Source organism: Symphalangus syndactylus, chromosome 3, assembly GCF_028878055.3.
Source record: "Symphalangus syndactylus isolate Jambi chromosome 3, NHGRI_mSymSyn1-v2.1_pri, whole genome shotgun sequence".
NCBI classification, from domain to species: Eukaryota; Metazoa; Chordata; class Mammalia; order Primates; family Hylobatidae; genus Symphalangus; species Symphalangus syndactylus.
The window spans coordinates 126,312,121-126,333,303 of NC_072425.2; positions in this window are offsets into that span (position 1 = coordinate 126,312,121).

Consider the following 21,183-nt stretch of genomic DNA (forward strand, 5'->3'; position numbering starts at 1 on the left):
GAATCCCAAATACATTTTAAAAATAAAAATAGAAAAAACTATCCTAAAATTCATGTAGTACCACCAGGATCTCAAATAGCCAAAATAATCTCAGGAAAAGGAAAGCTGAAGGCATCACACTTCCCAATCTCACAATATATTTAAATCCTATAGTAATTAAAATAGTATGGTACCAGTGTAAAAACAGACACACAGACCAACTGAACATGATAGGGAGTCCAGAAATAAACCGATGCTCAACTGATCTTCAAAAAGTTTGCCAAGAATACACAATGGGGAAAGAAAAGTCTCTTCAACAAATGATGCTGGGAAAACTGGAAATCCACATGCAAAAGAGAAAAATTGGACGCATACTATACACCAAAACCAACTCAAAATTGACTAAAAACTTACTTAAACATAAGACCAAAAGCTATAGAACTCCCAGCAGAAAACACAGGGAAAAAATTTCTTGAAACTGGTTTTAGCAATAATTTCTTGGATATGACCCCAAAAGCACAAGCAACAAAAGCAAAAATAGAGAAATGGAAATATATCAAATTAAAAAGCTTCTGCACAGAAAAAAAAAATCAACAGAATAAAAAAATCTGCATATGGGAGAAAATGTTTACAAACCATATATATAATATCCAAAATATATGAAGAACTCCTTTTACTCAGTAATAACAAATACATTAAAAACAAATAACCTGATTCAAAATGGGTAAAGAAACTAAGTAGACATTTCTCCAAAGAAGACATACAAATGGCCAACAGGTATGGAAAAGTGCTCAACATCACTAATTATAAGGAAAAGGCAAATCAAAACCATAATGAGACATAATCTGACACCTGTTAGGATGGCTGCTATCAAAAATACAAAATATTAACAAGTGTTGGCAAATGTGTGGATAAAGTGGATCTCTTGTACACTGTTGGAGGAAATGTAAAACGGTAGAGTCACTTTGAAAAACAGTGTGGAGCTTCATCAAAAAATTAAAAACAGAACTATCATATGATCCAGCAATCCCACTTCTAAGTAAATATCCAAAAAATTGAAAACGGGATATGAAAAAATATCTACACTTTCATGTTCATTGAAGCATGATTCACAATAGTCAAGATATATAAGCAACCTAAATGTCCATTGATGGATGAATAGTCAAAGTGTGGTATGTACATACAGTAGATATTACTCAGCCCTTAAAAAGGAAGGAAATCCTGTTATATGTGACAACATGAATGAACCTGGAAAATATTCTACTTAGTGAAATATATAATATTCTACTTAGTGAAATAGCCAGTCATAGAAGAACAAATATTGCATGTTTCCACTTGTAAGAATTATCTAAAATAGTCAAACTCATAGAAGCAGAGACTAGAATAGTGGTTGCCATGGGCCAGTGGAAGGGAAATGGGGAAGTTGTTCAGTGGATATAAAGTTCAGCTATGCAAAATGAATACATTCAAGAGATCTGCTGTTAAGCATTGTATTTATAGTTAACAAGAGTGTGCACTTAAAAGATTTGCGAGAGTAGATCTCATGTTAAGTGCTCTTAGACACACACAACACAAAATCAACCAACCAACTAATAAAAGATGAAAGGGTACAAGGAATCTTTGGGAAGTGATGGATATGTTTATTACCTTGCTTATGGTGATGGTTTCACAGGTGTATGCATGTGTCCAAACTATCAAATTGTATACATTAAATATGTACAATTTCTGTATATAAATTATGCCACAATAAATCTGTTTAAAAAATAAAAACAACAGAGAACTCGACAGTGAATCAACTATTAAAATTGAATATGCTTTTAAGTATATGGGCTAACAATTTATCTGATTGTACTGGTGGAAGGATAAAACAAAATGACAGTCATTTTGTCATTTTGTTGAGCAATCAGGTGGTGGTGTAATCAAATATATGTATACATTAGAAAGCAATATTTTCATTCCTGGGAGGACAAACTGGACCAGTGCTTCTCAAAGTTTAGTACACATGTGAATCACTTGAGGATTCTGTTAAAATGCAGATCTCAATTGAGTAGGTCTGCCGTGTGGCCTGATATTCTGCATTTAAAACAAATTCCAGGTGATGTCTGTACCGCTGGTTGGTGAACAATACTTTGAAGAGCAATGCCCTAGAATAATTCTCACTGCCATGTATATGTTAGAATCACCTGGGGCCTTAATAAAAATACTGATGTACAATTCCCACCCCAGAACAACTGAGTTGGGTTTGAGGTGGGGAGGGTGAGGGGTGAGGGGTGAGGTCTCCAAGCATCAGTATTTAAAAACAAAGAAATTTCAAGGTGATTTCTAATATATAGCCAAGGTTGAGAATCTTTAAAATAAATTTGCTCATAGGAAGCACAATTTATATATAAAAATATATATATATACACATGCATGTACACATATATACACACACATCTATATATATACCTACATATATATTATATATATATAGATGTGTATATATAGATGTGTGTGTGTATATATATATAGATAGATAGATAGATGTAATATCACAGGGATATCTTGGCAAATAAAGGTAATCAAAATGTCCATCATTCATGTATGGATAAGTAAATTTGTGGTATGTGTACAGAATAGAATACTATTAAGAAGTCTAGAGAAATAAAACATTTATATATAACAACATAGATATATGTTAAAAACACCTGAAACAAAGAAAGAAAATTATTTTTTACAGCATGGTAACATTTATGTAAATTATACCTATGAACGAACAATGCTATGTATTTTGCTATGTACTTGCATTTGATTATATATACGTATACAAAAATACCACACCGAAGCTGGGTTTTTAGGTGGGTACCTTAGGCAGATAAGAGTAGAATTAGAATGAGCACAAAGAAAGCATGCAACAAAAAATATTTTTAAGAATATTTTCATAGAATGTCGATGAAAGTTTGCCATGACTGTAGAGGATGAAAAGCTCAATTCTATGCATCAGATTAAAGAAATAGAAATCATCAGCTCTTATGAATGAACTTTTAAAAAAATAATTTCCTCACGCCTGTAATCCCAGCACTTTGGGAGGCCGAGGCGGGCAGATCATGAGGTCAGGAGATCGAGACTATCCTGGCTAACACGGTGAAACCCCGTCTCCACTAAAAATACAAAAAAACAATTAGCCGGGAGTGGTGGCGGGCGCCTTAGTCCCAGCTACTCCGGAGGCTGAGGCAGGAGGACGGCGTGAACCCGGGATGCAGAGCTTGCAGTGAGCCGAGATCACGCCAATGTGCTCCAGCCAGGGCAACAGAGCAAGACTCCATCTCAAAATAATCGTAATAATTTCCATGAAGTTGTTGGCATGGAAATCAAAATGGTTGATGAGAGAATGTGGAATGAAGCTATTTCCTTTCATGGCTAGCATAAGAAAGCTGTAAAAGAAAGAGGTAGGGATAGCAAGAAGAGTCTAGAGGGGATATTTTTATGTGAGATTCTTGAACCCATTGCTAGATGGAGAGAGGAGGGCATCTGCAGAGAAGATGAAGTTGAGGCCCCTGAACTGACAGTGACTGGTTCTTGGAGATGCAGGAAGCTTTGGAGATCCAGAGCAATGGGTCCTAAATGCTATCTACAGATTAGAGATTGCTTAGTTTTATGAGATCACCTAGGGTGTACACTCAATACATATCTCCCATCACCTTTTTTTTTTGCATGAAATATTTTACTACCAAGAAAAAGATCTCAAGAGCTTGTGAAACTATAGATTCCTGACTTGTACCCTTGAGAATTCAGATAATTCAGATTCAGCTATATGTGCCTTGGAAACCCATATTTTTAACAAGGTTTTCAAGTGAGTTTTATCTTTCTTAGATTTGGGAAGCACTTGTTTAAGACATAGGTGAAGAGAAGAGTTTTGTGCAGAAGAAAGTATGCTTCTTCTTTTGGGACAGCTAAAAAGATTTCAGGATGGATGTGGGTGCAGGCAAGTTTACTGGTTTAAGCAAGATTGCCTTCTGGACATGTCATCTGATAAGACAAGTGGGGAAAACGTGTGCCTCATCTAGAAATCTGGCTTCAGAGCTTGAAAGAAATTCTTTGAAGGTAACAGTGACTAACATTGCTCCAAAAGTGCCCTGGCCTCTTGTCCCAGGAACAGGGAGTTCTTAAACCAAAAAAATGAGGTTTCTGTAAGTTGGAGACTACATGACTCATGATGCCATAAAGGCTGGATCAGCTAGGGTCTATGCACAGTGGCCAAGTGGAGGCACTCAGGATGAAGCAGTGGTCACAGAGCCAGCTATCACTGGAGAGCAGCAAGACCTTTTCTGGAGCTATGGCAAAGAATGGAGATGGAATCAGGAACTCTGCTTCTTCACTAGATGGTCTGTGTGAGGAGAAATGTGGAAGTGTGATGGAGAGAGGTTTGGGTAGTGGGAGACTGATAGGAAACCTGCTCACCAGTGATGAACCCACGATTCTGTCACCCTTTTCTGTGCTATATCTCTACTTGAATCCCACTTCTTCCCACACACTTACCCACATAATCCCATCTACCTAACAAGCTTGAGCTCCTCCTTCAAGTACCATCTCAAGAATCATTTTCAAGAGTCATTTTCTGTGAGAACTTTCCCTGGCTTCCAGAGATTGGTGAGTTTTTCCTTTGTTTGTCCAACGGATCATGTTTATATCTGCCATTGTTGTATACACCAAATTGCATCCTCCCCCCTGCTAGCTTAGAACGTTACAAATTCTCAATAAATAACCATGAATTAATAAAGTAATAAACTGAGTGATCAGGGGAACCAAATGATTCTGTGACTATCAGATAAGCCTTTGATTGTACATACTTAACCAGGGATGGCCTGGAAAAGAAGTGCTATAGAGGTAAGCATAGTAGTTGCATGGATAGTCTAGAGCAGTCTACACCCATTCCCCACCAATGTACCAGGATGTCAAGGAACATAAAAATCAACAAATACAATTCTATCCTAGGCAATTTAAAAACGATTGAAATGTTCCTAAAGCCTAGTGTGATAAGCTTTGCCCTGGGTGGAATAACTGAAGGACACTGAGTTTCAAGATAATTATGGCTCCTGTTTTCTAGATACCAATAAAACACAAAATCCTGAGTGAAAAAGGGACTTTTTTAAAGATAGAAAGCAAGAGATGTCTGATTCGCTGAGCATCATCTTTCAAAAATCTCCCATTATAGAGGCATAGTTTGCAGTGAGCCGAGATTGCGCCACTGCACTCCAGCCTGGGAGACAGAGCGAGACTCCATCTAAAAAAAATAATAATAATAATCTCCCATTATATCATCTAGCCTTATTCTTGAGTATTCAGCACATCTATGTATACTTCTATTCAATTATAATTAGCTTACATGTGATATATGTGTTCATGTCCCATCGCTACGATTATATATTGTATGTATGGGTAATCTCCCCAGAGTATCTTGGTCACTGCATTTCACACAACAGATGTGAAATCATAGAATGGTAGGAAGCATATAACACAAAATTCTCATTTTGCCAAAGAGAAAACTGAGCCCTAGGAACGTTCCACAAACTTGCCTGTATTACACATTCATTCAAACAATGGAAGAGTCATCAAATTATTCATTCATTTGACAAATATTTCGGTGACTTAATGTGCAAAAACATAAAAAATGTTGGCTATGAAGATGAATACAACACACCCTGACATCAAGACTTTCACAGTCTTCTTGGGAACAGACACATAAACAGCAGCAAACTGCCAGTGGATTGTATACTTTGGTTTAAATCTTTGGAGAAGTTTGACAATGTGTAATTTTTTTAAAAAAATGACCTTGGTTCTTCAGATCCACTCCCAAGAATTAATCCAGTGGAACTAAATGGATGTAAGCAAAGATTTAGCTATAAACTATTCGTTTTTCTTTTTAAAGATGAATATTGCTTGATTTCAGAATAAACTAATTTATGATACATGAAATCCTTTGTAATCATTAAAATGTGCATTGAGGAAGAATATTAACATGAAAAGATGATCATAACAGTTTGTTGAAAAGGTAAGAAGGTAGATACCATTGCAGTTTATCTATTATGAACCCACTTATGAAAAGTATATCTTTCTTTATGTCTAGAAAGAAGACTCTCAAAAGTATTAACAGTAGTCATCCCCAAATGGTAAATTACAGATACTGTTCTTTTTTTCCCTTTTTGGCTGTATTTCCTAAATATGTTTTACAATGAATTCACATTTGCTTTAAAAGAAAAAAGTTCTTTCTTATGAAAATAAACTGTGTCTGGATATCAAAACAGCATTGAGTTCCTGAACATCTGGGTCTACTCATGTAGGGGCAGAAGGCTAGAAGGGTTGAGGCAGTACAGACTGTCTCATTCATCAATGACCCATTGAACAAGAGCAGGTCTCATTTTCTACTGAATTGTCCAAATTGAGCAGGATACGTAAATACTTTTTAAAAAAATTTTATGGAGGAGAACCTAGAACAAATTTTTTTTCTATAAATCTTGGTAAAGAAGCAACTAGAAACAAGTAAACAGATCATAGTCAAAGCTGCTTTCAAAAAATGTTCCGAGCATGTGAGAGCACAGTCCTGCTCATTCTCTTGTGCCAAAGTTATTGACAGTCCTTCTGGTGAGTCCCATGTCCCTGCCAGCCTCTGAGTGGCATCACTAAATATCTCATGTTCAGAACTGGTTGTGTGTTTTGATGGGTTTTATTCTTTGAAAATAGGTAATTTAGGCATACATGCTAAGTGTTTATAGGCAGAACAGGAAGTTACCCAGAACATCCCATGCTCTAATCATCCAAGTAACCACGTATTTACTGGTTATTTAGATCCTGCTAATTTCTGTTTTTACCAAAGTGCTTTCAGTCTATTAGGAAGGCTTCAGCATGACATAAAAGGATGAACTGAGATAAATTCAATGGGAACGCTGCACCCAAGGTCGGAGTGAAAATAATATTTACCTCGCAAAGACCTCCAGGCACTCAGACAGATTAAATTAGAACAGTAATGAGTACATGCTCTCCTCTATTTATTTACTTGGCAGGAGGTACTTTATTTTATATACATCACATAGCCATCATTGAAAATGTATTCTATTTTTAAAGTGTCACACACTGTTGGATAGATCTGGCCTCTTAAAGGTCATGGTGTAGTCTAAGGAGGCAGAGAAAGGGGAAAAAGAGGCAGAGAACAAACATTTATTGAACATTTCCTGGGATCTTGTTTAATCCTCCCCCTCAAATCCTCATTGATCCCAGTTCTCAAACCTTCTAGGGAGTTATGATGATTCCCATTTTACAGATGAACAAATTGAGATTGTGTTTCAGAGAGTTTAAAAAGTTTGGTACACCCGTAGTTGCATAATTGGGAGTGACAGAAACAGATTTCAGACTCAGGTCTGTCAGATCCCAAAGCCTGTGCCTTTTCTAAAGTACTTTTGAAGGTGGGACAGAATGAAGGCCATGGTGTCATATTAAATCAAAATGGAGGCAGAAGACCAAGTGACAGGGAATGTAGACTTGCCATTTAGACATTGAGCCTCTTCTATGAAACTGTCACACAATTTCCTACATGAATATCAGCAGAGTATGAGAGATGTAGTCAAGGGAGGTGAATATGATCAGACTCATATGCACATTTACAGGCAGCTAAGTAGGACTGACTGTCATCAAAATTAAGGAGCAGGGGGTCATTATCTCTGTGTTGGTGGGCCTGCCACTTTCAGATGGGACACAGCATGCAGGCCAGTGATGGGAGGCCCGTGGCCAGGAGATTCATCCTAGGCCAAGCATGCTCCATTCTTTCACTGTGCTGCCTGCCCATTCCTGAACGCCTCCTTGTCTTTGTTTGAGAAGCTTTTGCTTTTGGGTCTCCATGAGCTCTGGCAATAGTAATTTATAATCTGTGATTCCACCATTGGAGATCTGTTTGATTTGGGGAAAGGATGTTGGTGGATGGGCTTGTCTTTTACTTTTTGATTTAGAGAATCAAGAGTGAGCTTGTGGTAACTGATTCTTTCCTGACATCTAACACACGGTACTTTCTCTCATAAGTGGTTCAATTTGATGACCATCTGGGTCTGGCCCTCTACAAGCCTTTTTTCAGGCACCCGGGACCATCCCAGACTCTACAGGACTTTGCACCAAGAGTACAAGGCCACAGCCCTCCAGGCCAGAAGATCTCACCAAAACTTAGCTCTCCCATGTCCCATTCCCTTAGGCTCTGCAAGGTCACTGATTAAATTTAATGTCATCAAATAATAACTTTGACCTTAGGAGTTAATAGACTTTAATATTGAATCTCTCCCAATTCAACTACTTCCTCATTTGACAATAATTGTTTGAAAGTTTGGTCTTATGTTGAATCAAAATCAGCTTCTTAGCTATTTCTCACTGGCCCCAATTATGCCCTCTGGGGTTATGTAGCCTACTGAGAGGTAATGCTAAACAATTCTTAAAAGAGTTGATGTCCTTTAATGAGATGGTTAAGAGAGGCTTCTTGTAGGACAAGGTGTCATATGAGAACAAGCTTTAGGCAGGCCTTCCAGAAGTCGCCTTTGAATTTCCATTGATCCCATTTCCTCTGTTAGGCAGTGTTTAGGATTTGTGTTCTTCACTTGAAATAAGCCAGGAGTAGGCAGGCGTCTGGTTCTTAGATGAAAATCCTCTGAGGACATCTTTTGTTGCCAAATATTGAGAGAGAATGGGCTGTGTAAGAGGCAAATTTGAGATGTCCCACTTGACATCTCAAATGGAGCCAAAGCCTTGTATCGAATAAAAAGGTGGAAATAAAATCTTTTGTAAGTTTCTTTTTCTTTTTTTTTTTTTTTTTTTTTTGAGATGGAGTTTTGCTCTGTCGCCCAGGCTGGAGTGTAGTGTGCATGATCTTGGCTCACTGCAACTCCGCCTCCTGAGTTCAAGAGATTCTCCTGCCTAAGCCTCCCGAGTAGCTGGGATTACAGACACCCACCACCAGGCTCGGCTCGGGTAATTTTTGTATTTTTAGTAGAGTCGGGGTTTCACCATGTTGGCCAGGCTTGTCTCAAACTCCTGGCCTCAGATGATCTGCCCCCGCCTCAGCCTCCCAAAGCGTTGGGATTACAGACGTGACCCACTGTGCCCAGCCTGTAAGATTTTTTTGACAACTGACTTGCAAGTAAACAGATACTAATTATAAAAGACCTAGTAAAGCATCTAATACATTTTAATGGAATGGAAACTATTAATAGGAATCTTGTGCATTGCATAAAATTGACTATAGCTGACTTATTGGGTGCTGAATCACTGAAAACACAGGAGCCATAACCTTGCAAAGAGCAAGTTAATCCTTTGGGTTCTAGTGATTGCATGTGCAGTTCACACCAGCTCTCCCCTTTCTAACCTTTGAGCCTTCTAGCTGCTGGTGCTCAAGTGATACAGCCAACTGAAGACATAGCCACTGCTTATGGAGGCAGTATCCACACGTTCAATGAACTGTTACTCAATATCTGTCAGAATGGCACCCTGGATTAATGGAAAGAGAAGGCTTTTCAGACAGGCAGACTAAGGTTTGAATCCTGGCTTCATCATGTAGTAGTTGTGTGCCCTTAGATAAATTATTGAATCTTTCATTTTCTCCATCTATGAAATGGAGATAATTTTTGGTCCTAAGGGGTGTTACAAGGATTAAGTGGAATCATGATTGCAAATGCTACCTACATATGATAGTAGTTGCTGGGTGCATATCTCTTCCCTTTCTGTTTTCTACTGATATCTCCCTTATTATTTCTGTAGTCTGGGGTTTAGCATAAGGACATGTTAGTAAGGGCTTTCAGATATACTTCCACACCCCAGATCTTTGGGGGTGCTTCCTCTGCCTACTACTCCTGCTTCCTCCTTTGACTACTTTGATGCTCATCAGCACTTTCACAGAAAGATGATGAACCAGAGGGCATATAAGAAGCAAAACTGAAACCCATCTGCTTAATTCTTTGTATGCACAACTTTTGGAAGGAGACTAAAAGCTACTAATGGAATTGGGCATGTGTGGGGCTTTTATTTATGATGCAGCTACTCTAGACAGTACAGAGAGCAATCAAACATAATGCCTGCCATCCAGGGCCTTGCTCTGCATGGAAGGAGTTGTACATGTAGATGAATAATTTCTAGTTACTGTTGTAATAAAGGTACGAACAGGTCATTGGGTCATTAGGGTCCACAGACTGCTATTCTTGTTCTTTTTTCTTTCTCTCCCATTCCTCTATGCCTTTCATGACTGAAGCTAGAGAGGCCTTCTGTCCCATCACTGTTGAAGTAAAAACTTACTATGGGTCTGGAAAGGACATTAGGCTTCTTAAATTCTCCTTAGGTTTTGCTTCTAATGAATTAAATCTTAGATAGTGCTGGAGAACTTAATGGCCACTTGCTATTGTTGATGAAGAGTGATGGATATGGAAATAATTTTGAACTGTGTTAATGTTATGGGAAACAAATGAACTTCTGTTGACATAATACCTGATTTAGATAATGGATTACAGTGTATTATATTTCAATGCCCTTGCTGGAAAGCTCAAATCTAAGAGCAAGATGTGTTTTTGTGAGATCTGATACCATCATAATCCCAAGAGTTTGCTTTATTCTCCCATTAAAAAAGGAGAAATGTCAGCTTCTTTGGATGATCTGATTAAATTCCTAAGAATAAATGTAATGCACTTGAAAGTTCTTCATAAATCAGCACCATCATGCCAAAGTGAATCCTATGACACAGAAATAATATAACTTAGACTATCTGTTAGGATATCTGTCCTTTTTAATGTTTGGTTTAATTTTGCTGTTAATAATTATCATAAATTTATTTTGACAAAAAATATACCTGTGTTTCCAATAATATAGGTCAACTGTTATTAGAATGGAGTCAGAACTAACCTGTGTTTCCTGTTCTCATGCAACCATCAGACCTGAATGTGCAGTGGCCTCTCTCTTCTTCCACATGGCATTCCTCTGACCATTCAGCTTTGGAATCAGGCAATAGCTGATTTTATGTCAGTTAGCCTTGCTGTCCTACTTCCATAAATTGAAATAATCCATGAGTGCTGTGTAGAAACTCTATGTACTCTAGGCATTCTTCATCACCTACTTCTCTTTATGCTATAAAATCACGAGGAATAGAGGTTTGGAGAAATGACGAGGGGCCTAGATTGGAATTCTACTATACATTGGAGAATTTAAGAATTTCCATTTGCAGAGTGCCTTCTGTATGCTAGAAAATTTCCACATATGTTTTAAGATTTTCACATTATACTCTAAAGGAGAAATTGGTTATCTCCACATTACAGGGGTAGAAACTAAGTCTCACAGAGATTAAATGATTCATCTCAAGTTTTCAGATAGTAGCGGCTCAGTTAGAGTCCATACCTAAGTTTGTCTGGCTTCGAATCCACTACATGGGTGTTGGTCTGAATTAGCAAACTAGGAGCTCATGGGGCCCCGTCTCATTCAAGGCCATAGTGTTTTGTTTTGCTTCATCAGCACTGAACTATGCTTTCCCCAGTTTTATTCTCTTATACTTTGTCATATACATCATACAAATTATTTTCTCTTGCTAGCCCCTAGCAGTATTTAGAGTCTGTGGTAGCTGTCCCTGGTGTAATGGAATAATCATGAGTTTTTGAGCCAGAAGGTAGAACATTTTAGTCCGGACCCAGCCAATTATGAACAGTGTGTACTTTGGGTAAGTCTATGAGGCTGTTTCTTCCACACAAATGGGAATAACCAATCTTAGGTCATAGAGTTGTTGTAAAGATTAAAAGGAAATGCATGGAAAGTACTTGATATTCTGTAAATAATGGTGACATCTGTGGTCTCCTCCCCTTTTCATCGCCATCTTCTGTGAAATAACTTCTTTGAGAAATTTCCACATGTTCTTTAAGCTTATAAAGTCTTTGTCCCTCAGGAAGTGTTGATTGAAGCTATGGTATCAATTACTACTATAAAAGGATATTAACTAGAATTCATGCTGCCTTCATTTCCACTGAGGGGTGGAATTGAAAGATGTCAAATACCAGTGAAAGTGTGAGAACAATCCTCATATTTCTGTATGATAATTTATAAGAGAAATTTTCAATAAGCACCTTCATGATTCTTGGTCTCTCAGCCATATCAAAGAGCTAAAAGAAGTCACATAGGGAGAGGTGGGGAGATTGCTGAAAAGATTTCCTAGGAGTGGGCTGTTGCTGTACTAACAGTTTCCACCCTTTCTTTTGCCTCATGCCTAATGGGGGCAGATTCTTATATGGTCCTTTGGAGATATGCACATATATAGTTTGTTTGGAAGTAGTATAGAATACCAGTAGGGGAGTGAGAAAGTGATACAGGGAAGAAAAGACAGCCAATAAAGTTATACTACTAAGCCAGCTTCCATGAGAGTTTATGCTCACAGGGAAATTTGGGGAAATGGTGCCAAAAACCTGGCATATATATGTATACGTGTATGTGTGTGTGTGTGTGTGGTGTGTGCGTATTGGTACAGTTGGTGGAGAGGGGTGCTCTGTTTACCTAGGTCTGATTGTCATGCAGAAAACCTAGATGACAAAAGGCAAATAGGTTGCATTGGTGGCAGAACAGGAGAAGTTTGCTGTAATTGCACTGATTTGCATTCTTTGAGCCCACGAGGCAAAGGTACATGAATGTTTTCCATAGAGCAAATGTGAGCCACATGGAGGAACTGGTAACAGATGTTGTCAGTGCTTCACCTATATCTCTTAAACCCTTCTATTTCAGTGAGCTGCTATTGACTTCTAATTACTAGTAACTGTTCCCAAGGACTTTTTCTGAAATTAGAGGAGGCCACCCTGCCTGTGGGTAAAGCAGGCCAGATTGTCAGGGAATTAGCTCCTCCTTGGAGCAGTCTTAAAACTAGATGGAAGTAAGGTAAGACTGAAGTGCACTTATACACCTACACATACCACAGCTCCCTTGTTTCTAATCTGGAATAATCCTGAGGCATGTATTTGGCACTATTTCCCAAAATGTCCCTGTGAGCATAAACTCTCATGGTAGCTGACTTAGCAGTCTGCCTTTTATTGGTTGTCTTTTCTTCCCTGTATCACTTTCTCACTCCGCTATTGGTATTCTATACAACTTCCAGACAAACTATTTTTATTCAAATCCCTGTCTCAGGTTCTGATTCTAGGGGAACCCAAACTAAGGCAATCGGCACTAGAAAAAGACCAAGGAAGAAAACCCTCATGATGGGATTCTAGAACTAGCCAGCCAGATCACAAAAGGGCCCCATTACTGGTGTGGATAAGAGAAGTGCTGATCATTCCTGGCATACTGAGCATCTCAATTACAAATGCTCTCATCTGGATGTGTTTCTGTAGTGTAGTGGTTATCACACTACTCTCATCTGTACTGAATTACAGTAGGATATAGCCTTGTGTAATATTGCTAGCATTTCTTCAATATGGTGGCAATGGTAATTATGAAGACTGTGGAATTGTTTTCGTCATAGTGGCATTGAAGGAAAAAAAATGACAGCCTTGATTCATCTGACCATAAAATAAGAGTTCAGTGTGAAACTCAAAAGACTATGCAGCATTTAAAGATAATATATTTCCCGTGACTACAGAGCAGATCCAGCTGAAAATCATATCTGGGACCTGAGTGTGTGAGAGAGAGAGAATTGCAAAGACTTAATTCTCAACCTTCAAGATAAAGATAAGAGACTTTATGCCTTGATAGGAAAGGAGTACGCCTGAGACCTGAGATGGGGATATTTGAGATAGATGTGCTTGGGAACCTTGAACTTCCAGATTCTCCCAAACCTCTAGGCATGTGGAAATCATTCACTCCCCATTGTTATAAGATGTCATATTCTTGTTGCCTAGAAAATAGAAATAAGACTCACCTAAGGCAAACACCTCATAAGGTGTTGTCTTCTTTAAGGTTTACCTGTACTTCCCCCACAGATTCTAGGACAATAACTTGGGTCAAAACTCAGCTTGAACCCCTGGGAAAATACTTTACCTGTTCCAGGAAAAAAAAAAAAAAAAGATTGTTAAAAAATGAGCTGCAAGAACTGGCTAATCTTTCCTGGAAGAATCAGAGAGAACATACCTCAAAGTGAACTTTTGAGAATGCTAGCCCAGCAGTGAGAAACAGAAGGCTGGAAAGAGAGAATTTTGGGAAATGGGGACATTCTCTCATGGTTTCAGCTAAATGTACTGGGAAGGACTTTTGGAATTGATTCTAACATGCTACTAGGATAGTTCCTCAATACTTAGAAAGTGATGGCATGCAATAAATGAGATGGAGTTGGTGCATAAATTCCCAGCTCCTTTTCCTCAGGTAGAAAAGTTATTGGGTAGGTGTTGAATGTTCTTTCTCAAAAGTTTTCTCTTAGGATTAAGCAACAAGGAGCTGAAATAAATTAGAGATTCCTAATAGATGAAGAAATAGTCAGCAGTGACAACTGAGAAAACAGGTAGAATGTAAACAGGTCAAGGAAAGAGTTCCTCATCCTGAGCCAATCTAAACATCTCTCAGGCCCCAGGAGTGTAAAGAACCAATCTAAGTAAAATGTTCTTATGCTGTTACCATTTTTGTCTTACTTGCTTTGACTACCGAGATATAAGAAACCAGCTAGTAATCTAGGGATGAGCAGAGGGGGGAAAAGAAAAAGAAACAAAAGCCAGAGAAATAGACAAGAAGCTAGATATTACTCCTTTTCATGCTCCAGGCTTTCTGTCTAAAATAACCCCAAGCTTTGGGAAAAAGAGAATAAATTTTGAATTTTTATGAGTGTCTTAGACTAAATGCTCTACTGGATTAATATTGTGTTTATGATTTAAAAGGTTGTAGGATTGTGTTTTAACTAAAAGTCATTCAAAAAGTCACCAAATCTATCATTTTTTAACCTAGCAGCTGAAAAAAATTATGTACAGTATCTGAAGGGACAGTGAAACAAAGTTTCACTTGATTACGTCAGATGTGCCTTTTCAACATGTCACTAATCCTACTTTATTGTTGTTTTTGTCTTCCTCAGAAACACTCTGGCTTTACTCTCTGTATGTCCTGTTATGGTAATAAAAAGCATAGTTGATAGCAATTGATGTAGAGAAAAGGCAACATACTGAGCTGGAAGAAATCTAAGCTGTCCCATGTGTTTCTTCCTAGTCAGTCATACTTTGTGGTTAATAACTCCCAGATTATTTTAAAGCCATATTCACATTTCTTCATTTGTTTTCTTGTTCAAGCATAAAGTGATAAAGAGACAATAAAAAAGACTCTAAGACATAAAAGTCGAGGCTCGGAGTGGTGGCTCACGCCTGTAATCCCAGCACTTTGGGAGGCCAAGGCAGGTGCATCACCTGAGGTCAGGAGTTTCAGACCAGCCTGGCCAACATGGGGAAACACCATCTCTACTAAAAACACAAAAATTAGCCAGTGTGGTGGTGGGTATATGTAATTCCAGCTATGCAGGAGGCTGAGGCAGTAGAATTGTTTGAAGCTGGGAGGCGGAGGTTGCAGCGAGCCAAGATACATAGCACCACTGCACTCCAGCCTAGGTGAGAGAGTGAAACTGCCTTTAAAAAAAAAAAAAGTTGAAAACCATGGCCCACTTGGTTTTGTCTCTTGGGTCTTAAAATTAATACAGTAATATTGCTTGATAAGGAAATGAGAAACAGGAAGAATTGAGATGGCCACCCACAATGTGGAATAGGTCGCTATCACTGTGTTCCATCAGAGTCTTCCAGAGCATTGTGTATTTTATACCAACTTAAAAGATATGTGACTCAAACCAAGTGTTTCTGTCTTGCTGTGGACTTATGTATCATAGAAAACAAAATTCAAAAAATGATACTCAAATCTAGCAAGATCACTTCCCCTTTCTTTGCATGAAATTTCATTCACCATGGAAAAAAATTGTATTGGCACTATTTGTTCTCCCTCAAACCCTCTTGATTGATCCCTGGACTTAATGCTTTTTGCTTTTGTTGCAGATTAATTTCTTAGAGAATGCCTGATGTTTTCTTTCTACATCAGAGTTTCTCAATTAAACAACTCAGAGAAAATAATCAATTAAATTGTCATAAGATACGGGTAGGGTTCAAGAAGACACCCATCTCTTTCTTTGAACCATTGTTTTCTAACTGTACAGTCACAAGTTGTATGTTTAGGCCAGTGGTTCTCAACGAGGGATGATTTTGCTATCCCCTCACCCTCATGACTCTTGGCAGTGTTAGACACAGTTTTGACTGTCACAACTGGGGAGGGGTGCTATTGACATCTAGTGGGTAGAAGCCAGGAATGGTGCTAAGCATCCAGGTTAGTTTCCTATTGCTGCATAACAAATTACCATGAACTTAGTAGCTTACAAAGCACATGTTTATACCTGATAGTTCTGTAGGTCAGAGGTCTGATGGGTGGAGAAAGTGGTGGGGGCCTGACCAGGTTCTCTGCTTGGAGTCTCAAAGAGATGAAATCAAGATGACAGCCAGGCTGGGCTCTTATCTGGAGGCTCTGGGGAAGAATCCACTTGGAAGCTTATTCACGTTTGTTGGCAAAATTTAGTTCCTTGAAGTTGTAGCACTGAAGTCCCCATTTCCTTGCTGGCTATCAGCCAAAGGCTGTTCCCAGCTCCTAAAGGAAACCCACACTGGTTTGCTTGTGGCCCCTCCATCTTCAATATCAAAAATAGCATGTTTGATCCCCGTAGTGCCTTGAATCTCTGACTTCCCTTCTTCTGCTAGGCAGGGGGAAAAATAACCCTCTTCTTTTGAAGAGCTCACTTGATTGGATCAGGCCTATTGGAATAATCTCCATATCTTAAGTTTAGCTATTTGGGACTTTGATTAAATCTAAAAAAATTTTCATCATACCATCCAACCTGGGCAATATAGTGAGACCCTCCAGCTCTACCCAAAAATAATTTTAAAAATTAGCCAGATATTGTGGCACATGCATGTAGTCCCAGCAACGTGGTGGGGTTGAGGCAGGAGGATTGCTTCAACCTAGGAGGTCAAGGCTGCAGTGAGCTATGATCGCACCACTGCACTCTGGTCTGGATGAAAGAGCAAGACCGAGTCTCAAAAAAAAAAAAAAAAAAGTCACAGAAATATCTAGATTAGTTTTGTTGTTAAATAACCATTGGATTTAATGATTTAATCTTGTGGGACCATCTTTGGAATCCGGCTAACCACAACAGCCTACAAGGCACTAGACAGCCTCCCACAACAAAGAATTATATGGTCCCAAACTCCTATAGTGGCAAGGTTGTGAAACCCTGATCTAGGCATATCTTTTTCCGGATGATGGAAGTATTTTCAGTTTATCTTTCCTATGAAAAGCAGATTTACACCCTACAGCACTTGAAAGAAGCATATGCCACTCATGATCCAGGACTCTCATTATCCAGGATCTGTTCATCACAAAGATCTTATCAAATATTTGACATCTGCTGGTCCATCTATTTTTACCCATCTGCCTCTTTAACTTCACATCTATCAGTCTACTTGGTTTACATTCTTCAGTTCTTTGACAGGAGTGATAGTTCATTTAAAAATATTAGGAAAAGAGGGAATTGTTAACATTCTCTTCTTCTGGCCAGATAATCAGAATGTGATCACGTGTGTAACTGGAATGTAAGTTCCCAACTGCAGAGACTTTTCCTTGATCCCTGGTGTAGCAAGCACTTGACACAATTTGTGGCACACAGTAGGGACACTCTGGGTATTTGTTTAATAAATGAGTTTCCCAGTCTGGTGTATTCTGTATCCTATATGTTTTTAAAATATATTTTGTCAAAACTTTGGATCAACAGATTTAACTCATTCAATTTGTATAGGATGTCTTCATACAATCTATCAGGCAAATCCAGTTCTAACTGTCAATCCAAATAGACAAATCAGGCTTACTGTCTCCAAAAACAGTCTGGATCCATTTTTCAATTTAAATAAACCAGAATACTTTTATTCCTCTGACAACCACCTAACTTTTAAACTCTAATTCTAAGATAAATTGATACATAGATAGTTTGTCCCCCAGATGACAGCTGTCACCTCTCTCAGGAGTTATACATCCTCAAGGTATTGTTTTTCATAGTTTCACAAAGGTTTTCACACCCTGAGTAAATGTACTATAGTAAGGTGGCAAACTGGTGAAACATACGTTTTTCTTTTGTGAAATAGGACAATTGCAAGGAGAGGTGACAAAAGATAAATTTTGATCCAGATAGGTACATTTTGGGGAGAAGTACATATAGAGGTAGAAGACTTGGAAAATAATTCCCTTAAAACTATACATATATTCCCCTTGGAAATGTCTAACGTATTCTCAGGGATTGACTCCTCCACTTTGAAGACTGCTGAGGCTACGTGGTTAGAAAAGTCTTTCCTTTCTAAATAATGAAATAATGAATTGAAAGAGGCTTCCTATCCTACATCTGTTTCACTATATTTCTGTTCTCTCTTGAGTATGTAGGGTAGCATAATCCATTTTCTACTGATGATACTCCAAATATTTTAAGAGGCTATGATACATTTTCCACATCTTTCCATCTCTACGATTAATATTCCCAGCTCCTTGAATTGCTTATCTATCATTCTTTTCAGTCCCTTCATCTTTCTAGTCATCTTCCCATAAAGGACACTAATACTTATCAAGTTTTTTTCTGAATTTTGATGTCCAAAACAATATAATGCTTCTATTGCCAGGGATAAAATATCAACCTTAGTAATTTTCTTTATAATGTAATGAGCTACTATTTATTGAATGCTTGCTATATGCTCAGTGCTTAAAATAACACTGCAAAAATGATTCTATTATTATTCCCGTTTTGCAGATGAGAAGACTGAACTAGAATAAAACTAGATAACTAGAACAAAGTCAAGAGCTTCACTCTGAGCTTTGTTTATTACTTACTGGGTGGGGCAGTAGTTAATAGTAACATGACAACATATAAGCATACCTCTGTAGGTATGCAGGGGCCCAGATTAGACAAGATATAAGATTAGGCAAAATGTCAAAAGCAGCTAAACATTCTCTGGAAAAGTCCCTGTAAATCTAAGAGGAGACTGGCATATATCATTCTGCACTGTGGTTTAGAATGACCTGCCTTAGTCAAACTAGACTTTGTTCAGTCCAGAGGAATCTGTGGAGATCCTGTAGACGGCTCCTGGTTGGAAGGAAGGAGCTGAACAATGAGGATTTCCCATCTTCCCTCCTGCACTTCAACCAAGCATCTCTGCTTTTCTCTAGCTTTACATAATTACCCCAATCAGAAGCAGACAGAGGTAAAATGAAAATAAAAATAAGTGTGTTTTAAAGAGAGAAACGGAAAGAGAGAGGGAAAAGCCATTAGTCATGAAAAGTAGTCATAAAAAGAACACTGACTTTGGAATCAGTTTACCTGTGTTTCAGCCCAATAATATATGTGGTAATATACTTCTCAGTGGGTTATTTAGACATTGTTTTTAAACACTCTGACCTTTAGTTTTCTCACATTTCTTATAGCAGGTACTCAGATTTTTGTTGAACAAATGAGTAAATGAATAATTTTGTATTTTGGCAAAAATAACCTTGCAAGGTTGTAGAGAAGATTAATGATAATATAGGGTTTACTATAGCCTGGTACATAGTAGGTGTTTTGCAAATAAGGATAACAGCTATTATTATTATTGATTCAATGCTGCTTAGATTTAGGTACAGGTGCCCATGTGGCACTTTTCTCTAAGTTAGATCGAGATTCTTCATTAAACTTGAAAGCAAATATTAAATGCTGTTAAATATTTGGAACACCCTTACGTCCAGAGGGGCTTTCCCATTACAAGGGAAGATTATAGGAATCTCAGGAGCTTCTTGGTTCTCTACTCTTGGGAGTGTGGCTTGTGAAGTTTGGTGGCGAAAATAGTGGCAACAATGGTGTTGTCTGGAAGAAGCCTTGCCATTAAGCCAGATGTGCCAAAATCATGTGGCAACTCAGTGGGATCAATTCCTGCAGTCCAAGAGGTGCCCATATTTGCTGTCATTGCTCTTCCTTGGGTTTCAAACACACTACCCAATGACATCCAAATCTTATGTATTTCGCACATTTGTCCTCTGGGTAAGAACAAATTATGAACCTACTGACTATTCTTGAAAGAGAAAAGACAAAAAAGGGTACTATTATGCTTTTGACCTGAAAACTAATGTCTTTAATCTACCTAAATCATTTCTAGTTAAATACCATTTTCTGGTGAATCACATTCATCTGCTGTAGACTGTAAGTTCTCCACATTAAGATCTTGTCTTTTCATAGGGTGTATAAAATAATGCACACAGTTTTAGCACTCCTGATATAACAGATGGCTATCATTTGTAACAAACGAATAACACTGGAAGCCTTCTGACATGTCCTAGAAGCTTGGCGTGCAAGAAGAATCCCATTACATACATATTGTAATCCCATTACAACATGTTGTAAAGGTATATTCCCCATAGGGAAAACTCAATAACTAATTCCTTCAAATCTAGAAAACAGACCATTGAGAGTTAATTTTTTTTTTTTTGAGATGGAGCTTCACTCTTGTTGCCCAGGCTGGAGTGCAATGGCAGAATCTTGGCACACTGCAACCTCTGCCTCCCAGATTCAAGCCATTCTCCTGTCTCAGCCTCCCGAGTAGCTGGAATTACAGGCGCCTGTCACCATGCCTGGCTTTTTAATTTTTTTTAATTTTTTAAATTATTTATTTATTTATTTATTTTGGTATTTTTAGTAGAGACAGGGTTTCACCATGTTAGCCAGGCTGATCTCTAACTCCTGACCTCAGGTGATCCACCTGCTTTGGCCTCCCAAAGTGCTGGGATTACAGGCGTGAGCCACCGTGCCTGGCCAAGAGTTAATTCTAATTACATAAAAATTCTTTGCTTTACAAAATAACATTTATAAAAAATTTTTTATTTTTTGCTAAAGACTCTCTTGAAATAGCCAGATCTCTTTTTGGAGAATCCAAAATTGGATTTGCTTTACAAAATGTTTATTAGACTCAACTTTTCAGGAGCAAAGCGAGTGTGAAAAAATGGGGCATTGCCTGTCAGGCATCAATGGTAAAGTGTCACTTAGTCACAGTGTAAAAAAAAAAAAGGCTCACCATTCCATCCCCTGAGCCCACCAAAGTCAAATTGTCCAAATGTGGCAGGTGGCTATTGCAGGCATCTGGTGCTCTCATTCCAGGCAGGAAGGTGATGTTA